Here is a 5,761-nt window from a genome sequence, read left to right as displayed (position 1 = left end):
CAACACTCCGACACCGACACGGCACTACCCCGACATCGACATGACACCCCGACCCCGAAACAGCACCCCGACCCCGACACGGCGCCCCGACACCAACAGGACACCCCGACCACCGACACCTCCCGAAAAGGTGTTCTTTGGCCTTCCAAAGGCCGACGGGGGTCATATATTTGTGAATTATTAGTCAGGTCATATATTTTTCGATTTTGTTATGAAAAACATCATATATAATTGTGTTGATCGTGTAGTTTTAAATGTGCAGTTGTTTCATCGCTGCGAGGTTTGGTGTTCGACGACCTTGCCGTGCGTTTGACGAGCTCTGCCCCTTCGTTCGTGGGTGAGCACAAATGACAAGTCCTCCTCCCCCATTAATTATTTGATCTATTCCGATGAAACTTGATAGCTAGCTATATATGTGTCTTGAATCATCAGTATGCGTAACCAATATGTGTCTCCCGTTCGAAAGCGTCATAGTTATAAATATGCATGCATTTGCATATTTATAACAAGCAGCACACGATCCTTCTCCAGCTACCGACACGAGCCACCCCGCTCCTACACCTCCTGGATCTTGGTAAGTTTATCTAGTGTTTTGCTTAACACATGCATAAAGACCTAGACTTAGCTTTATTTCCTCCAATGCTTACCATAATGACCTAGACTTAGCTTCTTCTCCTCCAAAATGACTTAATAAGCTTACTGACCTCCAAAACCATCCATTTTACCTAAGTTAGCTCTAAAACGATCTGTACTTAGGTTACTTATGTCAAAAATTGCATAATTAGCTTAGTTAGCTCATAGACGATCCATTTTACCTAAGTTAGCACTAAAATGACCCATTTTACCTAGGTTAGCTTATAAATGATCCAGTTCATCCAAGTTAGCTAAAAAATGACCCATTTTACCTAGATTAGCTCCTAAATGATCCATTTTACCTACGTTAGCTTTAAAATGACCCATTTCACCTAGGTTAACTCCAAAATGACCCATCTTACCTAGGTTATCTCATAAACGATCCATTTCAACTAATTTAGCTCATAAACGATCCATTTCACCAAGTTAGCTAAAAAAATGATCCATTTCACCTAAATTAGCTCTTAAATGATCCATTTCACCTAAGTTAGCTCAAAAAGATCCATTTCAACTAAATTAGCTCATAAATGATCCATTTCACCTAAGTTAGCTCAAAAATGATCCATTTCAACTAAGTTAGCTCATAAATGATCCATTTCACCTAAGTTAGCTAAAAAACGATCCATTTCACCTTAGTTACCTCAAAAATGATCCATTTGACCTTAGTTAGCTCATAAACGACCCATTTCAACTAAGTTAGCTCATAAATGATCCATTTCACCTTAGCTAGCTCATAAACGACCCATTTCAACTTAGTTAGCTCATATATGATCCATTTCACGTAAGTTAGCTCATAAATGACATACTCTTCTTGTTCTAGTCTTCTTCTTGTTCTACTCTTCTTGTTCTAGTCTTCTTCTTGTTCTACTCTTCTTCTTGTTCTACTCTTCTTGTTCTAACTTTCTTATTTTTCATTTTGCAGATTTCATTCACTTGACGAAAGCTTGCATAGATGGAGTGCTCCTTATCCCTTTCTATGTTTCTTTTGTATCGTTGAACTATGCATGTATGGTTGGATGAAACTATTGTAATATATATGGTTGGATGCCTCTATGTTGAACTTGTTATGTATGATGGAACTATGCATGTAATATATATGGTTGGATGATGAAGTTATGTGTTGGATATCTTATATGTTTGCTCTGTAATGGCCTTTTGAAATATATCTATATATGTCATATATATTTGTGATGAAAATTGTTGGATTTAATAAAAAACAGATAAAAGAGCCAATATGCAGGCTCTTTGCCGTTTGCCACCGACGGCAACGGGCTCTTTGCTGTCTGCCGCGGACGGCAAAGAAGACACGTGGCATCCAGCTGTGCTTCCTAGGAGCTGACCCATTTGGTCAGTTTGCCTACAGTGGCAGACGGCAAAGACTTTGCCATCAGTGGCAGAAGGCAAAGAACCTGCACTTTGCCATCAGTGGCAGACGGCAAAGAACCTGCCATGTAGTGACGTGTAGATGACATCATACGGCGGACGGCAAAGACACTAGAAATTTTGCCGTCAGCGGCGGACGGCAAGGGCCTGCCGTTAGCCACTTAACGGACTGACAGCGCAATTATTGTCGTCCGCTCTCTTTGCCGTCCGCCGCAGACGGCAAAGGGCCTTTGCCGTCAGCCGCCAAGAAGCAGACGACAAAGTAGCTGTTTACCGTAGCCTACTTTGCCGGAGCCTTTTGCCGTCCGCCGCTGACGGCAAAGGCCTTTGCCGTCCGCCGTTCATGCATTTGCCGTCCGCCGTGGCAGACGGCAAAATAGCTGATTCATGTAGTGTATCGCAATACGGTTATTCATTTAAGAAGAATAATGGTTACTCTGTTTATTTGAATAATACAATCAATGGTATTGCACCTAAAATGAATGGTTTATTGAATCTCGATCGTAGTGATACACATGTTCATGCAAAAAGATATAAGATAGTAATGATAGCACCACATACTTGTGGCACTGCCATTTGAGTCATGTTGGTATAAAACGCATGAAGAAGCTCCATGTTGATGGATCTTTGGACTCACTCGTTTTTGAAAAGATTGAGACATGCGAACCATGTCTATTGGTAGATATGCATGAAGAAACTCCATACATATGGATCGTTTGGGCTCACTTGATTTTGAATCACTTGAGACATGCAAATCACACCGCATGGGCAAGATGACTGAAAGGCCTCGTTTTCAGTAAGATGGAACAAGAAAGCAACTTGTTGGAAGTAATACATCTTGATATGTACAGTCCAATGAGTGCTGAGGCATGTAGTGGATATCGTTATGTCCTTACTTCACAGATGATTTGAGTAGATGTTGAGTATATTTACTTGATGAATCACGAGTCTGAATTATTGAAAGGTTCAAGTAATTTCAGGGTGAAGTTGAAAGATCGTTGTGACAAGAGGATAAAATATCTATGATATGATCATAGAGATGAATATCTGAGTTACGAGGTTGGCACACAATTAAGAAATTGTGGAAATTGTTTCACAACTAATACCGTCTGGAACACCATAGTGTGATGGTGTGTCCGAACATCATAACTGCACCCTAATTGAATATGGTGCATACCATGATGTTTCTTATCAAATTAACACTATCGTTTATGGGTTAGGCATTAGAGACAACCGCATTCAGTTTAAATAGGGCACCACACAATTCCGTTGAGACAACACCATATGGTTTAGAGAAACCTAAGCTGTCATTTCTTAAAAGTTTGGGGCTACAACGCTTATGTGAAAAGGTTTCAGGCTGATAATCTCGAACCCAAAGCGGATAAATGCATCTTCATAGGACACCCAAAAACAATTGGGTATACCTCCTGTCTCAGATCCGAAAGCAATAGGGATTGTTTCTAGAATCGGGTCCTTTCTCGAGGAAAAGTTTCTCTCGAAAAAATTGAGTGGGAGGATGGTGGAGACTTGATGAGGTTATTGAACCGCCACTTCAACTAGTGTGTAGCAGGGCACAGGAAGTTGTTCCTGTGGCAACTACACCAATTGATGTGGAAGCTTATGATAGTGATCATGAAACTTCGGATCAAGTCACTACCAAACCTCATAGGTCGACAAGGATGTGTACTACTTCAGAGTGGTATGTAATCCTGTCTTGGAAGTCATGTTGCTAGACAACAATGAACCTATGAGCTATGGAGAAGCGATGGTGGGCCCAGATTCCGACGAATGGCTCGAGGAAATATAATCCGAGAGAGGATCCATGTATAAAACAAAGAATAGACTTTGAAAGAACTACTTGATGGTCGTAAGGTTGTTGGGTGCAGATGGATTTTAAAAGGAAGACGGACAATGATGGTAAATGTCACCATTAAGAAAGCTCGACTTGTCGTTAAGATGTTTCCCGACAAGTTCAAGGAGTTGACTACGATGAGACTTTCTCACTCGTAGAGATGCTAAGAGTCCGTTGGAATTATGTTAGCAGTTACTGCATTATTTATGAAATCTTGTAGATAGGACGTCAAAACATTGTTTCCTCAACGATTTTCTAGAGGAAAGGTTGTATGTGATACTGTTGGGGAACGTAGTAATTTCAAAATTTTCCTACGCACACGCTAGCTCATGGTGATGCATAGCAACGAGAGGGGAGAGTGTGATCTACGTACCCTTGTAGCCCAACAGCGGAAGCGTTAGCACAACGCGGTTGATGTAGTCGTACGTCTTCACGACCCGACCGATCAAGCACCGAAACTACGGCACCTCCGAGTTATAGCACACGTTCAGCTCGATGACGATCCCCGAACTCCGATCCAGCAAAGTGTCGGGGAAGAGTTCCGTCAGCACGACGGCGTGGTGATGATCTTGATGTACTACCGTCGCAGGGCTTCGCCTAAGCACCGCTACAATATTATCGAGGATTATGGTGGAAGGGGGCACCGCACACGGCTAAGAATATGATCACGTGGATCAACTTGTGTGTCTAGGGGTGCCCCTGCCCCCGTATATAAAGGATCAAGGGAAGGAGGCCAGCCGGCCCCTATGGCGCGCCAAGGAGGAGTCCTCCTCCTAGTAGGAGTAGGACTCCTACTAGGAGGGGGAAAGAAGTGGGGAGGGAGAAGGAAAGGGGGGCGCCGCCCCCCCCCCCCCCTCGCCTAGTCCAATTCGGACCAGGGGGGAGGAGGCGCGCGGACGACCTTTGGCTGCCCCTCTCTCTCTCCACTAAGGCCCATATGGCCCATTGCTTCTCCCAGGGGGGTTCCGGTAACCCTCCGGCTCTCCGGTTTTCTCTGAAATCACACGGAACACTTCCGGTGTCCGAATATAGCCGTCCAATATATCAATCTTTATGTCTCGACCATTTCAAGACTCCTCGTCATGTCCGGGATCACATCCGGCTCTCCGAACTAACTTCGGTACATCAAAACTGTCATCGAAACCTTAAGTGTGCGGACCCTATGGGTTAGAGAACAATGTAGACATGACCGAGACACGTCTCCGGTCAATAACCAATAGCGGAACCTGGATGCTCATATTGGCTCCTACATATTCTACGAAGATCTTTATCGGTCAGACCGCATAACAACATACGTTGTTCCCTTTGTCATCGGTATGTTACTTGCCCGAGATTCGATCGTCGGTATCTCAATACCTAGTTCAATCTTGTTACCGGCAAGTCTCTTTACTCGTTTCGTAATACATCATCTCGCAACTAACTCATTAGTTGTAATGCTTGCAAGGCTTATGTGATGTGCATTACCGAGAGGGCCCAGAGATACCTCTCCGACAATCGGAGTGACAAATCCTAATCTCGAAATACGCCAACCCAACATTCATCTTTGGTGACACCTGTAGAGCTCCTTTATAATCACCTAGTTATGTTGTGACGTTTGGTAGCACACAAAGTGTTCCTCCGGTAAACGGGAGTTGCATAATCTCATAGTCATAGGAACATGTATAAGTCATGAAGAAAGCAATAGCAACATACTAAACGATCGGGTGCTAAGATAATGGAATGGGTCATGTCAATCACATCATTCTCCTAATGATGTGATCCCATTAATCAAATGACAACACATGTCTATGGTTAGGAAACATAACCATCTTCGATTAATGAGCTAGTCAAGTAGAGGCATACTAGTGACACTTTGTTTGTCTATGTATTCACACATGTATTATGTTTCCGGTT

The sequence above is a fragment of the Triticum dicoccoides genome, chromosome 1A (assembly GCF_002162155.2).
Source record: "Triticum dicoccoides isolate Atlit2015 ecotype Zavitan chromosome 1A, WEW_v2.0, whole genome shotgun sequence".
NCBI lineage: Eukaryota > Viridiplantae > Streptophyta > Magnoliopsida > Poales > Poaceae > Triticum > Triticum dicoccoides.
Note: the sequence above shows the minus strand (reverse complement) of the source record.